We start from the raw sequence: 21,353 nt of genomic DNA on the forward strand, positions 1-21,353 counted from the left end.
CCAGCACCCGCGTCGTGTTCTCCGCCGACAAGACCTCGGTGAAGATCGAGCCGCTGCAGAAGGATGACAACGGAGAGTTCACGTGTCAGCTGTCCAATCCCATCAGCTCAGAGAAAGCCTCCTACAAGATGATGGTCAACTGTGAGTGTTTGTTTAGCTGAGAGACGTGAGCGTGTGTCTGGAAGCATTTATAACTCTGCAGTGTGAGGAGTGTTTGCTTCTCCTGGCATTGATTTAGTTTTATTGCTCTTTTATTACTACGACTCATTCACATGTCTACAAAACTGACTCTGAGTCCAGATTAACAGCAAAGAAGCTTCTTCGTAACCATGTAGTAAAAATGAACAGGTAAACAGACAAAGATGAATTCTCTCAGATGAGCCGGATCTCTCATTACTTTACATTTTATACGTAAATGTTTTGTACAAAAACAAAAGAGCTTAAACGTCGTGAACACAACACCAACACAATGGATAATATAACAAGCTTTTAAAATACAACACATTGTTAAAGATGAAACCAGTCAGCAGTGTGTAGTCGGCTCACATGTCAGATGTCTATGAGTTGTTAACAGCTCCACCAAATACTGATTCTTCCCTCTAAACTTCTCACATGCTTTCATTTCAATAAATGTTCAAATGATCCAATATTTCAGCAAAAATCAAAGATTAGAGAAAAAGTCCAAAAACTGAAAACACATTTGTGAATCAGAACTTTGTTTTTTCTTCTTTCCCATTAATCATCTCAGCAGCCCTCACATTTACCTGCTGACCCTTTGGAGGGGCCCCACCCCTAGGTTGGGAACCACTGGACTAAACTAGCTAACTGTATATAAAGTAGTATACACTAGCTAACTGTATATAAAGTAGTATAAACTAGCTAACCATATATAAAGTAGTATAAACTAGCTAACTGTATATAAAGTAGTGTAAACTAGCTAACTGTATATAAGGTAGTATAAACTAGCTAACTGTATATAAAGTAGTATAAACTAGCTAACTGTATATAAAGTAGTGTAAACTAGCTAACTATATATAAAGTAGTATAAACTAGCTAACTGTATATAAAGTAGTATAAACTAGCTAACCATATATAAAGTAGTATAAACTAGCTAACTGTATATAAAGTAGTATAAACTAGCTAACTGTATATAAAGTAGTATAAACTAGCTAACTGTATATAAAGTAGTATAAACTAGCTAACTGTATATAAAGTAGTGTAAACTAGCTAACTGTATATAAAGTAGTATAAACTAGCTAACTGTATATAAAGTAGTATAAACTAGCTAACTGTATATAAAGTAGTATAAACTAGCTAACTGTATATAAAGTAGTATAAACTAGCTAACTGTATATAAAGTAGTATAAACTAGCTAACTGTATATAAAGTAGTGTAAACTAGCTAACTGTATATAAAGTAGTATAAACTAGCTAACTGTATATAAAGTAGTATAAACTAGCTAACTGTATATAAAGTAGTATAAACTAGCTAACTGTATATAAAGTAGTATAAACTAGCTAACTGTATATAAAGTAGTATACTACATCACTATAATACTGCAGTACTTTTACTGTAATACTGCATACTACATCACTATAATACTGCAGTACTTTTACTGTAATACTGCATACTACATCACTATAATACTGCAGTCCTTTTACTGAAATACTGCATACTACATCACTATAATACTGCAGTACTTTTACTGTAATACTGCATACTACATCACTATAATACTGCAGTACTTTTACTGTAATACTGCATACTACATCACTATAATACTGCAGTACTTTAACTGTAATACTGCATACTACATCACTATAATACTGCAGTACTTTTACTGTAATACTGCATACTACATCACTATAATACTGCAGTACTTTTACTGTAGGAGGATTTGAGTGTTTTATGGCTGTACTTTATGTATAAATATGAAACCATAGCAACTGAAACACTTTTCTGTGTCTTTGGGGGGAAACAGGTTTGAGTGTTTCCACATTAATCTCTGAATGTGTTGCTGTTAGTTATTGATTAAATATCATTCTTCTTTCTTTTTGTCTCCAGACGGTCCTGCCTCCATCTTCATGGAAGGTCAATCTGAAGTCGAAGTGAAAGACCCCATTGAGATCAAGTGCTCCTCTGAGTCCGTCCCAGCCGCCACCTTCACCTGGAAGTTTAACGGCACAGCAACCGGAATCACAACGGCCAAGTATGTCATTGAGAAGGCCAGTTACAAGAACACTGGAACGTACACGTGTGAGGCGAAGAACGCCGTCACCGGCCAGTCCATGAGTAGGACCTTCACTGTGTCCGTCAAAGGTAAGAACCACGTCTGTAGTCTGTGTAAAAACATATGATCCAGACTATCAGCCTCAGGAATAAATGGACAAGATTTACTAAATTAAATGCATCGATCCATCAATCAGCTCAGAAACAGACTGACACTAAATACAGAGACCTATTTATGGCCTTTATTCCATTAGGATATTTATATTATACATAAGAGTTCCAAAAAATCTGATGACAATATATCAGATAAAACACAACATAAAACCAGAAAAATAACAAGCAAATCAGCAAAAAATGTCTTCAAAACATTTAATAATATGTTTCTAAATGACTGTGTGTTGCATTTCTTAAACTGAGCAGTCGATGTGAACACTAATAGTGATTTTCAGTTTGTGTGATTTTCTAATATTCAGCAATTTATTCATTTATTTAGACTCTTAAGGTTTGCTTTATTCGCCCATTACCTACAAGCATGAATGGCTGTAAATATTATACCCCCCCCCCCCCCCCCCCCCACCCCCCCCGCCCCGATCATTATATGTTGCACCATGTATTTTTTGATTCTGCTGCATCTTTAAAATGATGCATCATATAATGTGTAATGTGAGAGTGTACATTATCAGAGAGATCAGTTCAACGCTTCACTCACCAAACCAGCATCCATTATCAGATCAGGGCTTGTGTTCATTTCCTCATCTGTGGTAGAAATAAAGCTCTTACACATGGCAGCAGTTCAAACTAGCAGATGACTTAGCAGTAAAGAGTAAAGGATACAACCCACTTCACATTAAAGCTGCATCTCATACACTGGTTTTTGCAGTATTTGCGTTAACATCTATGAAATTACTGCTCTGATTTCTGCAGATGGGTCATGATGTCTCAGCTCAGATTCACACATTAAACCATGTTGTTTTTTTTACAGAGGAGGGAGCGCTGGATGTCGAACCCGAAGGTCTCTCAGACGGAGCCATCGCTGGAATCGTCATCGCCATCCTCGTGGCCTGGGAGCCGCCATCGGCTTAATCATTTACTGCAGACAGAAAGTACCGTAAGTACCTTTTTATTATATCTGTCCGCTGGATCGACCAGAACACAACGTCTGTTTTGGGGGTTTTTGGTGTTCAGGAGCTCGCTGACTGAGCCTGAATAATACAAATAATAATCTTCAGTGAGTCATACAAAGCAGCAGAATTAAAACATGCAAATCATAAAACAATTGCATTCATTCTGATGGAAATCACCAAAGAAATCTACAAAATCTGTAGAATCTGTAAAGACATGAGCAGAAACAAGTGTCCCCAACGAAAGGGCAATCAGTAAGATTCATTAAAAATCTCTAAAAGTCAGCGATCCAGGCTCTGTCATTAAAGTAAAGGTAATGAACTTCTTCGAGATTTCTCAGGACTTAATGTAGAGAAGCTGACGATACAAAAACAGGCCTCTGCACACTGTGTCGTACCCCTAACCCTCGTATTATTAGATGTATATAGTATTAGACAGAGTGCTCATATGTGTAGATTTCAGCCATTTGTGAATCTGACACCGTGCTCATTAATCTGCTGCTGTACCAGCCTTTACTTTCTGGTGTCTGGCTCATGTTTCAGGTTCTTTGACAGTATAATTTTGTGCTTTAGCGATAAGATTTCTCTTCTATAGACTCAACCCAGAAGAAAAGAGTGTCCACATACTTTTGGCCAGTGATTGTGTGAGTCGTAGCAGCTTTTTAGAGCTTTGTGTCGACTTTCTTTGCAGCTGTTTCCTCCATGATTTCATGCTGCAGAGTTTTAAGGTTATATGCGTACAGTAGAGATATCTGTGTGTTATCTGACCTTCTTTGTCTGAGTGTGTGTGTGTGTGTGTGTGTGTGTGTGTGTGTGTGTGTGTGTGTGTGTCTATCATATCTGTGATTGTCTCTGTTTGCATATCGAGGAAATTCTCCTCATTCCTCGTACGCCTCAGCGTCTTGCAACATGTTGAACACACCCTCCGACACTGTTGCAACTGACTATGAGACTGTTAGCACTGTTCACCTTTTGGAAGTGCTCTCACAGTTTCATGTGTCTACAAAGCATCTTTCTTTCAAAGTAGCAGCACTAAAAAAAACATGCCTCAGGCGAGTGTTAAATGTCTTCATCAACACTGCAAACTTGCACGAGAATCAAAGTGTTTCTTAAAATCAATAAAACTCAAAGCCAAGAAAAATCTGGCTCCTATCGAGTCGATTTTGACAGTTTTTTTAAAACTAATTTTAAGCTCTTAAACTTTTTCTTTTCTTCTCCGGAGTTGTCTGTGCTTTCTAGTCTCACAGGTAATCTGGGCCTGTAGATGTCCGGATCACAGATTCCAGTCCTGGACCTTCAATGTGCTTCTCTCTCCTCTCCTTCCTCTCTCTCCTCTCCTTCCTCTCTCTCCTCCTCTTCCTCTCCTTCCTCTCTCTCTCTCCTTCCTCTCTCCTCTCTCCTTCCTCTCTCTCCTCTCCTTCCTCTCTCTCCTCTCTCTCCTTCCTCTCTCTCCTCTCCTTCCTCTCTCTCCTTCCTCTCCTTCCTCTCTCTCCTCTCCTTCCTCTCTCTCCTCTCCTCTCCTTCCTTCCTCTCTCTCCTCTCTACTCCAACCGGTCCAGGCAGATGTTCTCCCACTCTGAGTCTGGTTCTGAGGGTTCTTCCTGTTAAAAGATGTTCTCCCACTCTGAGTTTGGTTCTGAGGGTTCTTCCTGTTAAAAGATGTTCTCCCACTCTGAGTCTGGTTCTGAGGGTTCTTCCTGTTAAAAGATGTTCTCCCACTCTGAGTCTGGTTCTGAGGGTTCTTCCTGTTAAAAGATGTTCTCCCACTCTGAGTCTGGTTCTGAGGGTTCTTCCTGTTAAAAGATGTTCTCCCACTCTGAGTCTGGTTCTGAGGGTTCTTCCTGTTAAAGGATGTTCTCCCACTCTGAGTCTGGTTCTGAGGGTTCTTCCTGTTAAAAGATGTTCTCCCACTCTGAGTCTGGTTCTGAGGGTTCTTCCTGTTAAAAGATGTTCTCCCACTCTGAGTCTGGTTCTGAGGGTTCTTCCTGTTAAAAGATGTTCTCCCACTCTGAGTCTGGTTCTGAGGGTTCTTCCTGTTAAAAGATGTTCTCCCACTCTGAGTCTGGTTCTGAGGGTTCTTCCTGTTAAAAGATGTTCTCCCACTCTGAGTCTGGTTCTGAGGGTTCTTCCTGTTAAAGGGAGTTTTTTCTCTCCACTGTCACCAAGTGCTGCTCATGTGGGAATGTTGGGTCTCTTTAAATGAAACCTGAAGAGTTCGGTTTAGACCTGCTCTATGTGGAAAGAGCCTTGAGATGACTTTGGTGTGATTTGGACCTATACAGATAAAGACTGATTGATTTTCTAGAATCTAAACAAAGTGTTTATAGTTCTTCTGAATGGCTTCACTCAAAGCCGTTGATGAAACATGACATTTTCTGACGGTGTTTTCCTGAAGGCACTGATTCACTTGTTCACATGATGTTTAAACCTACACTCACACCTGCATGAAGCAAACATGATTGTAGGTTTGTCTGTTTTGGAAAAATGCTTCAGACGACGTGATGAGCACTACTGAGCCTACTGAGGTGGTGAGCAGGTCGTCACACTAGAACCACACTCCTACAACTGTGTGTTTCATATAAAGGATCACAATCAATCCATCTTTCTAATTACAAGCCAAAGTGCCATGTGTTCGTTACCCAGCATGCAGATTGTGGTGTGTAGCATGTAGCTGTTAGCCATGAGCATAGATTAGGAGCTACACATGTCTGCTAACCGCACTGCTTTCTCATTTTCAATCTCTATAGTCCTCACAGCTCCCTCTGGAGACACAAAGGGCTTTAAACGTATTTTTTTACAACTGCAAAACCTGTAAACATACTTTAAAAAGTCTGTCACCTTACATTAAATAGAGTGTGACGAGCTGCATCAGATTACATCTTGCACGGGTGAGTGATGCATTTTCCCCAACGAGCAGCAGTGATGTAATCCCTGCACCACATCCTGTGAGATTTCAACACACTGCGGAGCTCAACAGGACACTGCCATCCTGAAACAAAGAACAAACAGATGAGTCAGTGACAGACTCTGACAGGTCACAACACTCCTCACTGCAGGAATCTGACACCATGAAGTTTGGTGTAGCCGCCCTCAAACACACTGAAATTCAAATCCACAGATGTTTACCTGTTAGAGGACGGGTTAAAACAGCATTCCTACTGTTCATACTGACTATTAAAAGATCTCATTCAAATATGCTTTCAATGGAAGTGATGGAGGACAAATCCACAGTAATTTAAAGGTCTCTGACACATTTACAGTCTTTTTAGCATCAGATTCCCTCTTAGTGTTTCCTGTTGAGCTGTGGTGGAAGTATAGTAACAAAAAGACTTTGCTACTAAAAACACTGTAACGTTGAAACATAGAAGATGAAGATTTGACTCATTTGGACGCTGAAGCTTCATATTAACTTTTAAAGTATATTTTTTGGGCTGTTTGCCTTTAATGTACAGGTTAGTAAAGAGAGACAGGAAACTGGAGGCAGAGATAGGACCGCTCGGCGCAGGATTCAAACCGGGGTCGCCTGCAGTGAGGACTGTAGCCTCAACAGATGGGGCGGGTGCTCTAGCCACTGAGCTAAACACCGCCCAGATCAACTTTTAAATCCATGTTTATACAGAAGGAGAACTGTGGATTTAGTCCTCCATCACTTCCATTGTAAACATTATGAAGGATCTAATGCTCAGTATGAACAGGAGGAATCATTACAGACATAAACACACTTAATGATCATTTGGAAATCTTGCTGTCTGTTTACTTTAAAGCTACCTGTGAGGGGAAAGTCGTCTTCACTTTCCTCTTTTCCTCAATCTCCTGTTGGGCAACGCCGTTTTATTCTTAGGATGAAGAAATGAGCTGAAACTCTGCAGCAATACAAACGTGCTATGTTTGCACAGCTCAGAGTCTGGACAGTCTGACCTTCTCACCAATATCTGACCCACATGTTGATCTAACTTAAAGCAGCTGCTGAGAGCAGACAGGTAGTTTGTTAAAAAAGCAGAAGCAGTGTTTGCTTCTTATTGTCTCAGCAGGTGTGAATGTTAACACCCCCCCAACCCCCCAACCCCCCAAACCCCCCACCCCTCCCGACGTCCTCTGTTCAAACTGCTGTCGGATGATTTCCGTGATGCGATGGGGGGTCATCGGGTGTCAGGGTAGATTAGGTGTTGAGGAGCCTCTCAGACCCCCGGGGGCCTCAGGTTGACTGGCTCGTACGTCTCTTCATCATTTTGTGTTCATCGTCGTCCTCGTCGCTGTTGACAGGGGCGACAGGAGGCCTTTGTTTAGGGTCGGTGTTGGGTTCATGTTGGTGTTGTTGGAGGTTTAGGAGGAGCAGACAGCCGAGCACTGACTCTATGTTGATTTAATGTTCCACCTCTTTGGTTCAGAGTGAAACATCTCTACAAATATTTAATAGATCTCTAAGAAATCTCCTCCAGATGTTCATGTTGAATCCTGCAGACTGTGATGATCTTCTGGCTCTTCCTATAGCGCCACCATGACAGTAATATGAGCAGTTCTGAGGGAAATATCTCAACAATTATTACAGACCTGTTTGATGATCTTCTCACTTTTCCTTTAGCGCCACCAGCAGGTCAAACTTTTCATTCCAGCAGATACTCCGTGGATCAGTATGTTTTTAATCCAACAGCTAATCTCATTTTCCATTTTAGTGTGAGGAACAATTAAGCAAAAATGACTCATATATGAAAATGTTTCCTTCTTTCCTCTGTGTTGCACTCAGCACATGATCAACTAGGTACAGCTGTCTCATTTTATAAGCCCACAATAACACAGCTGAAGTAGAAAAAGAAGAAAGTTAAAGACAACATAACAGAAAAGGAAAGAAAGAAAGAAAGAAAGACGAAAACAAACCAGGAGGAAAAACAGCTGGAGAGAAAAGTTCCAACTATAACATTCAGCTTCTATCTCCAGACATTAAGATGCTTCTGTGTGATAACCTGCACGCACACACACACACACACACACACAGACACACACACACACACACACACACACACACACACACAGATAAAAACTCTGCTGACAGACAGTCTCATGTTTTGCATTACATTACATGCTGTTAGGTTGTGAGTCTCATTTTATTGTGACTGCATGGATTTGATCTTTGTGGTCAGGATACTTTATAATATTTAAACAATAAAAAATAAAGACAGTAAAATATGACAGCGTCCATATCAAACCATCACTGCTCATAAAACCAACAATAGAACAAACCAAATCTATAAAGAGTGAGCCAGTAAGTCGCCTAATTGATCAACAGGAAGTTAATCTGCAACAATTCTGATGTTGATTAATCATCCACATTATTTTAAAAGCAAAATAAAAACATGTTCTTCTTTGATAACCAACAAAATAAATCATCAGATAATTATAAAATCAAGTATCAATACATTAGATTTAACTTGGTGTTGAACCATATTTAATATATAAACTCTACAGTTCATGTTAAAGCTGTTTTAAACTGATCCCACTAGATTATCTTGTTTACATCACAGCCGCTTGATATGAATCTCGCTCATTCCGGTTTTTCTGGGAGTGTCGTTTGTCAAACTGGGAATAAACTGGAATCCAGCAAGCAGTAAGATAAGCTGCAGTTAAACCAGCAGCCTTCACTCCTTAACCCTTTATAGGACACTCATTGAAAGGAAGGGAGGGAGGAAGGAAGGAAGGAAGGAAGGAAGGAAGGAAGGAAGGAAGGAAGGAAGGAAGGAAGGAAGGAAGGAAGGAGGGAGGAAGGAAAGGAAGGAAGGACGGAGGAAAGAAGGAAGGAAGGAAGGTAGGGGGGAGGAAAGAAAGAGAGAAGGAGGGAGGGAGGAAGGGAAGAAGGAAGGAAGGAAGAAGAAAGGGGGATGGAGGAAGGAAAGAAGGAAGGGAGGAGAGAAGGAGGGAGGGAGGAAGAAGAAAGGGAGATGGAGGAAGGAAAGAAGGAGGGAGGAAGGGAGGAGAGAAGGAGGGAGGGAGGAAGAACAGATGGAAGTAAGGAAAGGAAGGAAGGACGGAGGAAATAAGGAACGAGGGAGGCAGAAAGGAAAAGAGGAAAGGAAGAAAGAAGGCAGGGAGGAAGGAAAGGAAGGAAGGAAGGAAGGAAGGAAGGAAGGATATTTTGGGATATTTACAGAAGTTACCAAATATGATTATTTGCCCAATAAAGGGTTAAACACGGCTGCTAGAGAAAGAAATGAGCTCACTACACAACGATGTCCCGAAGGTCTGGAGCTCAAACCGGTTCTGTGTGAGGAACAAAACGACACACACACACCTGCTGCACGGCATCATGGGAGAGCGACGCAGACTGGTTTCACTAAACAAAATAAAGATACGGTCCTGTGATAAAATTAAACATGAGCCCGTATGAGCCGGAAAACCAGAAAACAGTGAATCAGTCAGCTCAGCGGCGGCTGCAGGTGCAGACAGGAAGTTCAGAGGAGAAGTCTGAGAGACGCTAACGCTAACCGTCACGTCAGGATTTAACCGATACAATCAGGAAACAGTCAAAACGTTATTCATCAAACGTCCGACATTTACATACAGTAAGTTCTTCATTAGCATGAGAGGACGACACAATGAAGTCAATTAACCCTCCTGTTGGGTTCCAGTAAAAGACTTTCCTTCCTTCCTTCCTTCTCTCCCTCCCTCCCTCCTACCTTCCTTCTTTCCTCCCTTCCTCCCTCCTTCATTCTTTCCTTCCTTTCCTTCCTCCCTCCTTCCTTCTTTCCTTCTCTCCTTCCTTCTTTCCTTTCCTTCCTCCCTTCCTCCCTTCCTCCCTCCCCCCTTCTCTCTTTCTTTCCTCACCCATCTTCCTCCTTTCCTCTCTCTTTTCTCCCTTCCTTCCTTCTTTCCTTCCTTCCTTCCTTCCTTCCCTCCGCCCTCCCTCCCTCCCTCCCTCCCTCCCTCCCTCCCTCTCTCCCTCCCTCCCTCCTACCTTCCTTCTTTCCTCCCTTCCTCCCTCCTTCATTCTTTCCTTCCTTTCCTTACTCCCTCCCTCCTTCTTTCCTTCTCTCCTTCCTTCCTTCCTTTCCTTCCTCCCCCCCTTCTCTCTTTCTTTCCTCCCCCCATCTTCCTCCCTTCCTCTCTCTTTTCTCCCTTACGTCCTTCTTTCCTTCCTTCCTCCCTTCCTTCCTTCCTCCCTCCCTCTCTCCCTCCCTCCCTCTCTCCCTCCCTCCCTCCTACCTTCCTTCTTTCCTCCCTTCCTCCCTCCTTCATTCTTTCCTTCCTTTCCTTCCTCCCTCCCTCCTTCTTTCCTTCTCTCCTTCCTTCCTTCCTTTCCTTCCTCCCTTCCTCCCTCCCCCCTTCTCTCTTTCTTTCCTCACCCCATCTTCCTCCCTTCCTCTCTCTTTTCTCCCTTACGTCCTTCTTTCCTTCCTTCCTCCCTTCCTTCCTTCCTTCCTCCCTCCTTCATTCTTTCCTTCCTTTCCTTCCTCCCTCCCTCCTTCTTTCCTTCTCTCCTTCCTTCCTTCCTTCCTTCCTTTCCTTCCTCCCTTCCTCCCTCCCCCCTTCTCTCTTTCTTTCCTCACCCATCTTCCTCCCTTCCTCTCTCTTTTCTCCCTTCCTTCCTTCTTTCCTTCCTTCCTCCCTTCCTTCCGTCCTCCCTTCCTTTCTCCCTCCGTCATACCTTCCTTCCTTCCTTCTTTCCTCCATCCTTCCTTCCTTCCTTCTTTCCTCCCTTCCTTCCTTGACTCGAGGACAACAGGAGGGTTAAACACAAACAGGTTTATGTAGAAAATGACTTCTGGCTTTATGTCTTCGGTTCTTGTTCTAGGTCAAGTTAACCATCCCACTGTCTACACACACACACACACACACACACACACACACACACACACACACACACCTTCCCCCCGTCTGTGTGGGTTTCGGTATTTTGAAAACACAGTCAGACCGCATTCCTGTACTCTCCGCTCACCGCTGCTGTCAATCACAGCCAGGGAGACTCCTCTGTAACAGGATGTGTGTGTGTGTGTGTGTGTGTGTGTGTGTGTGTGTGTGTGTGTGTGTGGTTGGGGGAGGGGTTCAGGTGTTCAGGTGTGCAGGAAGTGTGTGTGTGGCAGCATTCATTCATTCATTGAACATTTAAACAGACAGTTGATTCTCTCTTTGATCTGCAGCATGTTATAATTAAGCTGATTTAACAGAAGCAGCTGCAGCCTGAAAACGCTGATAAATCATCTTTAAATCAGCGCTTCCTGTTTCTGAGGGCTTTGTTTAGTCTGCATGAGATCAGATCAGATAGACTTCTTTATTGCCTCCTCTGGGAAACGCTTCTCCAGACTTATTTACATCCTTACAATCAGTTATACATTATAATATAATTTCATTTTAATTTTTTTATTGGTGCGATAAAACATAAAAAAGAGACAGGGAGATAAGACGAGGCAGTTCCTAAACCAACAATGAACAAGTATTGTGTTTGTATCAAAGTCTCATATCTCTTATTCCTATGTTGTTATTCTAAAACTATTAAAAATATGTCACAAACTCTTCAAAATAAAGGAACAACTCTTTAAAATAAAGGAACTAGCTCTTTAAAATAAAGGAACAAATTCTTCCAAATAAAATAACAAACTTTTCAAAATAAAGGAACAAGCTCTTTAAAATAAAACAAACCCTTCATGATAAAAGAACAAACCCTTCAAAATAAAGGAACAAACTCTTCCAAATAAGGGAACAAATTATTCCAAATAAAACAAACTTTTCAAAATAAAGGAGCTAATTCTTTAAAATAAAATAAACCCTTCAAAATAAAGGAACAAACTCTTCCAAATAAAGGAACAAATTATTCCAAATAAAACAAACCCTTCAAAATAAAGGAACTAATTCTTTAAAATAAAACAAACCCTTCAAAATAAAGGAACTAATTCTTTAAAATAAAATAAACCCTTCATGATAAAGGAACAAACCCTTCAAAATAAAGGAACTAATTCTTTAAAATAAAATAAACCCTTCATGATAAAGGAACAAACTCTTCAATACAAAGGAACATGTCACACGTTCCTTTATTTTGAAGAACAGAAACAGAGAACAGAAACAATGATCATGTTTTTGAGTCCGACGCTACTGAGCATGTGCAGTAACGCTGTTTACAGCTTCACCAGCTTGTTGAGCTTCGTATCAAAACCTCTTGACTTTGTCCTGAGAAGTTTGTAATGTAGCACAAAGTCAAGAGGTTTTGATTCGAAGCTCAACAAGCTGTTACCACGGTAACCGTACCACACAACAAAGATGGAGGAGCGAGTCGGAGATATTTGCTTGTTTGTATCTGTCTCACATTCTTTGAATTTAGTCTCAGAGCATAAAAACAAACCGGTTCTTCAGTCTGTAATTTAGCTGATGTTCATTCTGTGGTCGTTCTGTAATCCGATGAACAGACTTCGCAGATAAAAGCTTTATTTGTTTAAAGATAATTACACACACAGAGAGAGCTGCTGAATTTAACATGAGCACTGTGGGTTGAGTGTCATGTTGTACTTGTTTGTTTGAATCTTTCAAAAAGCAGCCGGATCAACAGAGGAAAGGTTCAGGCGTTGAGTTAAAAAACAAAAAATCCAGTTTAATTAAACATTGAAGAGAAAACCAGTCAGACTCCTCCTTCTTTGTCTGCTCCATGTTCAGAAAAACAAGCTGGGAAAACCCGCTCACGTCACACCCCTCTCTGATAATTACAAGTCAGATAATGAGGTTTCCACATCTCTCATCTTTATTATTAACTCCAGCAAACAGTCATCAAACGCACCACATGGACGCTTTTATCCATTCCCATCCGTCCAAACATTTCAGCTGCTTTAAACTTTAAGGTCCCTGAACGCAGCATCAAGTGTGAAGAATCAGGTGAGAATGTCTGAAGTTTGTCACCTGTCTCACACCTGAAAACGAACGTCTGACGGGAAGCGGAGCTGCAAGGAGGGCGAGGCTCGTTCCTCAGAGAATGAATGGCAGGAATGTCACCGTCATGTCCGCACTCGTCTTCCTCTCCAGCTCGCATTTTTGTGTCGCTCGCTGCTTCTTTTCGACCCTTCACTCTACATTTATTGTGAAGAAAGACTGCAGGGGCCACTTGACCTCCATGATGTCTTGCTGCTGCAGTGGCCGTTTGACGTCCATGATGTCTTGCTGCTGCAGTGGCCCTCTGACCTCCATGATGTCTTGCTGCTGCAGTGGCCGCTTGACCTCCATGATGTCTTGCTGCTGCAGTGGCCGTTGACACCCATGATGTCTTGCTGCTGCAGTGGCCTTCTGACCTCCATGATGTCTTGCTGATGCAGTGGCCGCTTGACCTCCATGATGTCTTGCTGCTGCAGTGGCCACTTGACCTCCATGATGTCTTGCTGCTGCAGTGGCCGTTGACCTCCATAATGTCTTGCTGCTGCAGTGGCCGTTGGACCTCCATGATGTCTTGCTGCTGCAGTGGCCTCCATGATGTCTTGCTGCTGCAGTGGCCGTGTGACCTCCATGATGTCTTGCTGCTGCAGTGGCGGTCTGACCTCCATTATGTCTTGCTGCTGCAGTGGCCGTGTGACCTCCATGATGTCTTGCTGCTGCAGTGGCCGTTGACCTCCATGATGTCTTGCTGCTGCAGTGGCCGTTGACCTCCATGATGTCTTGCTGCTGCAGACCTCCATGATGTCTTGCTGCTGCAGTGGCCGCTTGACCTCTATGATGTCTTGCTGCTGCAAAGGCCGTCTGACCCCCATGATGTCTTGCTGCTGCAAAGGCCGTCTGACCCCCATGATGTCTTGCTGCTGCAGTGGCCGTCTGACCTCCATGATGTCTTGCTGCTGCAGGGGCCGTTGACCTCCATGATGTCTTGCTGCTGCTGCAGTGGACGCTGACCTCCATGATGTCTTGCTGCTGCAGTGGCCGTCTGAACTCCATGATGTCTTGCTGCTGCAGTGGACGCTGACCTCCATGATGTCTTGCTGCTGCAGTGGCCGTTGACCTCCATGATGTCTTGCTGCTGCAGTGGCCGTTGACCTCCATGATGTCTTGCTGCTGCAGTGGCGGTCTGACCTCCATGATGTCTTGCCGCTGCAGTGGCCGTGTGACCTCCATGATGTCTTGCTGCTGCAGTGGCCGCTTGACCTCCATGATGTCTTGCTGCTGCAGTGGCCGTGTGACCTCCATGATGTCTTGCTGCTGCAGTGGCCGTCTGACCTCCATGATGTCTTGCTGCTGCAGTGGCCGCTTGACCTCCATGATGTCTTGCTGCTGCAGTGGCCGCTTGACGTCCATGATGTCTTGCTGCTGCAGTGGCCGTTGACGTCCTTGATGTCTTGCTGCTGCAGTGGCCGTTGACGTCCATGTTGTCTTGCTGCTGCAGACCTCCATGATGTCTTGCTGCTGCAGTGGCCGTTGACCTCCATGATGTCTTGCTGCTGCAGGGGCCGTTGGACCTCCATGATGTCTTGCTGCTGCAGTGGCCGTTGACGTCCATGATGTCTTGCTGCTGCAGTGGCCGTTGACCTCCATGATGTCCTGCTGCTGCAGTGGCGGTCTGACCTCCATGATGTCTTGCTGCTGCAGTGGCGGTCTGACCTCCATGATGTCTTGCTGCTGTAGTGGCGGTCTGACGTCCATGATGTCTTGCTGCTGCAGTGGCCGTTGACCTCCATGATGTCTTGCTGCTGCAGTGGCCGTTGGCGTCCATGATGTCTTGCTGCTGCAGTGGCGGTCTGACCTCCATGATGTCTTGCTGCTGCAGTGGCCCTTTGACCTCCATGATGTCTTGCTGCTGCAGTGGCCATTGACCTCCATGATGTCTTGCTGCTGCAGTGGCTGTTTGACCTCCATGATGTCTTGCTGCTGCAGTGGCCGTTGACGTCCATGTTGTCTTGCTGCTGCAGAGGCCGTTTGACCTCCATGATGTCTTACTGCTGCAGTGGCCGTTTGACCTCCATGATGTCTTGCTGCTGCAGTGGCCGTGTGACCTCCATGATGTCTTGCTGCTGCAGTGGCCGTCTGACCCCCATGATGTCTTGCTGCTGCAAGGGCCGCTTGACCTCCGTGATGTCTTGCTGCTGCAGTGGCCGTTGACCTCCGTGATGTCTTGCTGCTGCAGTGGCCGTTGACCTCCATGATGTCTTGCTGCTGTAGTGGCCGTTGACGTCCATGATGTCTTGCTGCTGCAGTGGCCTCCATGATGTCTTGCTGCTGCAGTGGCTATTGACCTCCATGATGTCTTGCTGCTGCAGTGGCCGTGTGACCTCCATGATGTCTTGCTGCTGTAGTGGCCGTTGACGTCCATGATGTCTTGCTGCTGCAGTGACCTCCATGATGTCTTGCTGCTGCAGTGACCTCCATGATGTCTTGCTGCTGCAGTTTGCAACCAAACAGTCGAAGATTGAAAAAAAGAAATGGAAAGAATTGCTCTAAACGGAAATAAAAGGAGAACAATGAAGAGATTGAAGAGATTTAAATGGTGCAGAATGATGAATAGAAGCTGATAGGTTGTGTCACCTTATCGGAACAGGAATTAGAGCGAGTGAGTCACTGAACAAACGGTGCATTCTTTTCTTTTAATAAATGGAAAGCTGATTTAATGAGTAATAAAAAACACGCCCAGCTCAACACAATGCAGCCAGCGGTTTGACTGGTGTAAGCTCGCTGGCTCTGGTGTGACAGGTAACCTAACAGTCATGCCTTTATGACCTTTACCTGCTTATGTTAGTGTCACCGTAACATTTGAAAATGATCCCATAATTACCAGCAGCTGCCATATTCTATTCAAGTCTATTGATATGGCGCCAAATTACAACAGAAGTGATCTCGAGGCCCTTTTCACGCAGAGCAGCTTTTAAAGATCGATAACTGTATATTTGCTCATAAAAGAAAATCCTGTTTATGAATTAAATTACAGCCCCAACTAATGATTGTATATATAAAAGGATGAAAGGGTTACATGAAGGTTTTTTTAACCCTTGTGTCGTCCTCCCGGGTTAAATTGACCCCATCTCTCTTTTTGGACTGTTCCTTCTTTCCTTCCTCCCTTCCTTCTTTCCTTCCTTCTTCCCTCTTTCTTTAATTTTTCCTTCCTTCTTCCCCTCCTCCCCTCTTTCTTTGCTCCCTCCTCCTTCCATCCTTCCTTGCTTCCTTCCTTCTTTCTTTCCTTCCTTCCTCCGTCCATCTCTCTGTCCTTCCTTCCTCCCTCCCTCCCTACCTTCTTTCCTTCCTTCCTTCCTTCTTTCCTTCCTCCCTCCTTCTCTCTGTCCTTCCTCCCCCCTACCTTCCTCCCTTCCTTCTTCTCAAACTGATTTTTCCTCATCTGTGTGTGTGTGTGTGTGTGTGTGTGTGTGTGTGTGTGTTTAGGTGTCTGTGTGTGTGTGTGTGTGTGTGTGTGTGTGTGTGGGATGAGGTCATGTGTGAAGTATGTGAAGGGAATCAAGCAGCTGTCAGATTCGGTGTGTCAGCTCTGAGTCTTTAACGTGATGATAAAACATTTGCAGCCAGGCTCCGTTTATCTTTTAATAATAATAAAAATATTTATTCTTGTTGGAACTCCGAGTTCGTTCCAGCTGAATGTCAGAACAGCTGATTGTGGAAATATCTTCTCCTCTAATCTCCTGTTTTCTCTTCTCTTCTCAGGGTCGAGTCTCCGTACTAAAAGAAGGAAGAAGTTCCTGTTTTTCTCTGCTGGTGAGTCTCCGATTTTATTTTATTTGCCTTTATTTAACCAGGTCGGCCCCGTTGAGATACAATGACCTCTTTTCCAAGGGGAGCCAAGAAGCCAAGACAGCAGCATACTGTAGGAAAGTTACACAATTAAGAATACACAGAAAACTCACACAACACAGAGACAATAAAATACATGCAGAAGAAAAGCAGCAGGGCTAAACCCTAAACCCCAGGATTTACATTGAGACAAGAACAGGTGCGATATGTGGCCGCTCCAATGGCTCTCACACGGAGGGTTGATGAGCTCCTTTAGCTTTAAAGTTTTCTGCAATGCATTCCAAGCAGCAGGTGCAGCGTACTTAACCCTCCTGTTGTCCTCGAGTCAAGGAAGGGAGGGAAGAAGGTAGGGAGGAGGAAGGAAGGATGGAAGGGAGGGAGAAGGAAGGAAAGGAGGAAGTTAAGGAGGAAGAAGGAAGAATGGACGGAGGGAGGAAGGAAGGAAGGAAAGAAGGAGGAAAGGAAAGAAGGAAGGAAGGAGGGAGGGAGGAAGGAAGGAAGGAAAGAAGGAGGGAGGGAAGGAAGGCAGGACGGAAGGAAGGAGGGAGGGAGGGAGGACGGAAGGAGGGAGGGAGGGAGGAAGGAAGGAAGGAAGGAAGGAGGAAGGACAGACAGAAGGAAGGAAAGAAGAAACAGATACACGGTGTCCAGAAAACACAGACAATCTGCAGGAGGGTTATGATGATGATGGTGGTGGTGGTTGTGGTGGTGGTGGTGATGATGAAGATGACGACTCTGCTCTTTAAATGTCATTTCTGTTTGTTTTGTGGAAACTTCAGAGCAATAAAATCCTCAGAAACTGCAGAGTCAGCAGTTTCAGTTAAAGTTCATACAAACAGCAAAGTCACCGTTACTGAGGGTTTCCACCGGCTCCGTCAGCGGCGCGGAACAGCAACGCTACGGTCTAGCTCCGTCCTCTGCCCGGCGTCAACTCACACCGGCAGCGTTACAGCAGCGGAGCTCTGGGAGAGAAATCTGCTTTTTAAAATAAAGTTGCTCTGTTAATACAGTAATTACGGCAGCCCAATCAAATCTGAACAAGTGCCTTTAGTCTACCGTAATTACTGTAGTAGCTAGTCTACCGTAATTACTGTAGTAGCTAGTGTACCGTAATTACTGTAGTAGCTAGTCTACCGTAATTACTGTAGTAGCTAGTCTACCGTAATTACTGTAGTAGCTAGTCCACTGTAATTACTGTAGTAGCTAGTCTACCGTAATTACTGTAGTATCTAGTCTACCGTAATTACTGTAGTAGCTAGTCTACTGTAATTACTGTAGTAGCTAGTCTACCGTAATTACTGTAGTAGCTATTCTACCGTAATTACTGTAGTAGCTAGTGTACCGTAATTACTGTAGTAGCTAGTGTACCGTAATTACTGTAGTAGCTAGTCTACTGTAATTACTGTAGTAGCAGCACAACTAAATGTTAACTTGCTCAATTTTGGTTGATTTGGTAATTTTCTTAGATGTTTGTGCTGATGTCATGTGTCAGTAGCTACGTAGCTAGATGGAGTCTTTATCTGGGTTATTCCTGTTTGTTGCTGAAATACGATCGGGAGGCTGCACGGGTTGTTTTATTTTGAAAGACGGAAGTTTTATTATGCCGATTCAGTGTCTGACTTCCTGTCTGGTGCAATCTGCTCTGTTGAGCTTGTTGCAAGTTACAAACGGCTCCGTCAAAAATAGAAATGCTGCGGATTGATAGCTGCTGAGACTGCTGATGGAAACACTCTCATTGGTTATAGTGGTACCGATCAGCTCCAGTAACCGCGGCGCAGCTGTAACAGGCCGCTGACGGACCCGGTGGAAATTGGGCTTTAGAGCTGCAACCATTCGTCAATTCATCAATTAATTAATTAGCTTTACGACTACATTAATTATCCATTAATCATTTTTAGTCTCTGAGTCCAGCTTCAATAAACTGGATATTTCTTAGCTTTAGAAACATTCAGAGACATTTTTACACATTTTCTGATATTTCATGAAGCATCCTTTGAGTGAGTGCTGCTCGCCGGATATGTGGAGGGGGGGGGGGGGGGGGTGTTTGATAAGACCGGGAGCCAGGGGAGTGGTGCTGAGTTCTGGTTCTCATGGTTGTGTTGAATGAATCATTAAGAGCTTTGAGTCCTCAGACTGTCAGATTAAATATTCAGCTGAGAGAGCGTTATGCCTCTTAACACACACTGACCATGTGTTTGAACCAGGGTTTGTTTTCCACCTGTGAGTGCCGTTGCTATGGTTACCTCCAGTTTACCCCCCCCAGCCCCCCCTCCCGTGGTCTGGACGTCCCTGAAGGAGGCGACTCGTCCTCGGTGACGGCTGTTATCTGTGTGTTTAGTCAAGCAGCAGCTACAAGGCCGTCTCTGAGCAAACTGTGTGTGTGTGTGTGTGTGTGTGTGTGTGTGTGTGTGTGTGTGTGTGTGTGAGTGTGTGTGTGTGTGTGTGTGTGTGTGTGTGTGTGAGAGAGATAACACTGTTGGTTTAAGTGCAGACACTCTGAGTCCGTGTGTCTGTAGAAAGAACGAGAATTTCTGGTGTTTCTTGGAAATGTGCGACACTCACACACACACACACACACACACACACACACACACACACACACTCTCACACACACACACACACACACACACACACACACACACTCTCACACACACACACACACAGACGAAACATCAGGAAGGCTAGAGAATGAATGTAGATGAGAAAGTGAAGAAGCAGCGTTTCTCTCACCAAATTGACCCTGTGTGTTCTGACTGTTCCTTCCTTCCTTATATCCTCCATCCTTCCTTCCTTCTTTCCTTCCTCCCTCCCTCCTCTCTTTCTTTCCTCCCCCCTACCTTGCTCCTTTCCTTCTTTCCTCTGTCCTTCTTTCCTTCCTTCGTCCCTTCATCTTTTCCTTTCTCCCTCCCTCCCACCTTCCTTCCCTCCTTCTTTCCTTCCTTCCTCCCCCTTCTCTCTTTCCTCCCTTCCTTCCTTTCTTCCTCCATCCCCCTTTCTTCCTTCCTTCTGTGCTTCCTTCCTCCCTCCCTCCTTCCTTCCGTCCTTCTTTCCTTCCTTCCTTCCTCCCTCTCTCTTTCATTCCTTCCTTCTTTCCTTCCTCCGTCCCCCTTTCTTCCTTCCTTCTGTCCTTCCTTCCTCCCTCCCTCCTTCTTTCCTTCCTTCCTTCTTTCCTTCCTCCCTCCCTCCTCTCTTTCTTTCCTCCCCCCTACCTTCCTCCCTTCCTTCTTTTCTCTGTCCTTCTTTCCTTCCTTCGTCCCTTCATCTTTTCCTTTCTCCCTCCCTCCCACCTTCCTTCCCTCCTTCTTTCCTTCCTTCCTCCCCCTTCTCTCTTTCCTCCCTTCCTTCCTTTCTTCCTCCATCCCCCTTTCTTCCTTCCTTCTGTGCTTCCTTCCTCCCTCCCTCCTTCCTTCCGTCCTTCTTTCCTTCCTTCCTTCCTCCCTCCCTCTCTCTTTCTTTCCTTCCTTCTTTCCTTCCTCCGTCCCCCTTTCTTCCTTCCTTCTGTCCTTCCTTCCTCCCTCCCTCCTTCTTTCCTTCCTTCCTCCCTTCCTTCCTTCCCTTTCTTCTTTCCTCCCTCCCTCCTTCTTTCTTTCTGTCCTCCCCCCTATCGTCCTCCCTTCCTTCTTTCCGTCCTTCCTCCCTTCCTCTTTTCCTTTCTGCCTCCCTCCAGCCTTCCTTCCTTCCTCCCTTCCTACCTTCCTTCCTCCTTTCCTTCCTTTCTCCCTTCCTTCCTTCCTTCCTTCCTTCCTTCCCTTTCTTCTTTCCTCCCTCCCTCCTTCTTTCTTTCTGTCCTCCCCCTATCGTCCTGCCTTCCTTCTTTCCGTCCTTCCTCCCTTCCACTTTTCCTTTCTGCCTCCCTCCCGCCGTCCTTCCTTCCTTATTTCCTCTGTCCTCCCTTCCTTCCTTCCTCCCTTCCTTCCTCCCTTCCTTCCTTCCTTGACTCGAGGACAACAGGAGGGTTAACTTTAATGAACATTCCTCACATTTAAAACTTGTTGAGCAGCAGAGTTCAGAGGTTTGTGCTGCTTCAGTGTGATGATCAGAAGTGTTTCAGACTCTCATCATCACTGTGTGTGTGTGTGTGTGTGTGTGTGTGTGTGTGTGTGTGTGTGTGTGTGTGTGTGTGTGTGTGTGTGTGTGTTATGTAATGTACAATAAACAATCTAATTACTTCTGCTTCCTTTAACCTTTTTTCTCTTTTTAATGACATCCTTTAAACTAAACGCTCCTCTCTCTTCTTCTCTTCTTCTCTCTCCAGGAGACGACGCCTCAAACATCCGACCATTTTTGTTTCCCATGATCCTCTCTGTTCAACCATGA

General features: G+C 44.3%; 1 long non-coding RNA gene across 1 annotated transcript; it reads left to right on the top strand.

Annotated features, from left to right (window-relative positions):
* The first annotated feature begins 2,283 nt into the window (after window positions 1-2,283).
* On the top strand, window positions 2,284-21,353 carry LOC128374402 (uncharacterized). Its single transcript, XR_008322986.1, has 4 exons — window positions 2,284-2,319; window positions 3,212-3,337; window positions 16,950-17,000; window positions 21,292-21,353. It is a non-coding gene; the product is annotated as an uncharacterized LOC128374402 (long non-coding RNA).

The sequence above is a fragment of the Scomber japonicus genome, chromosome 15 (assembly GCF_027409825.1).
Source record: "Scomber japonicus isolate fScoJap1 chromosome 15, fScoJap1.pri, whole genome shotgun sequence".
NCBI lineage: Eukaryota > Metazoa > Chordata > Actinopteri > Scombriformes > Scombridae > Scomber > Scomber japonicus.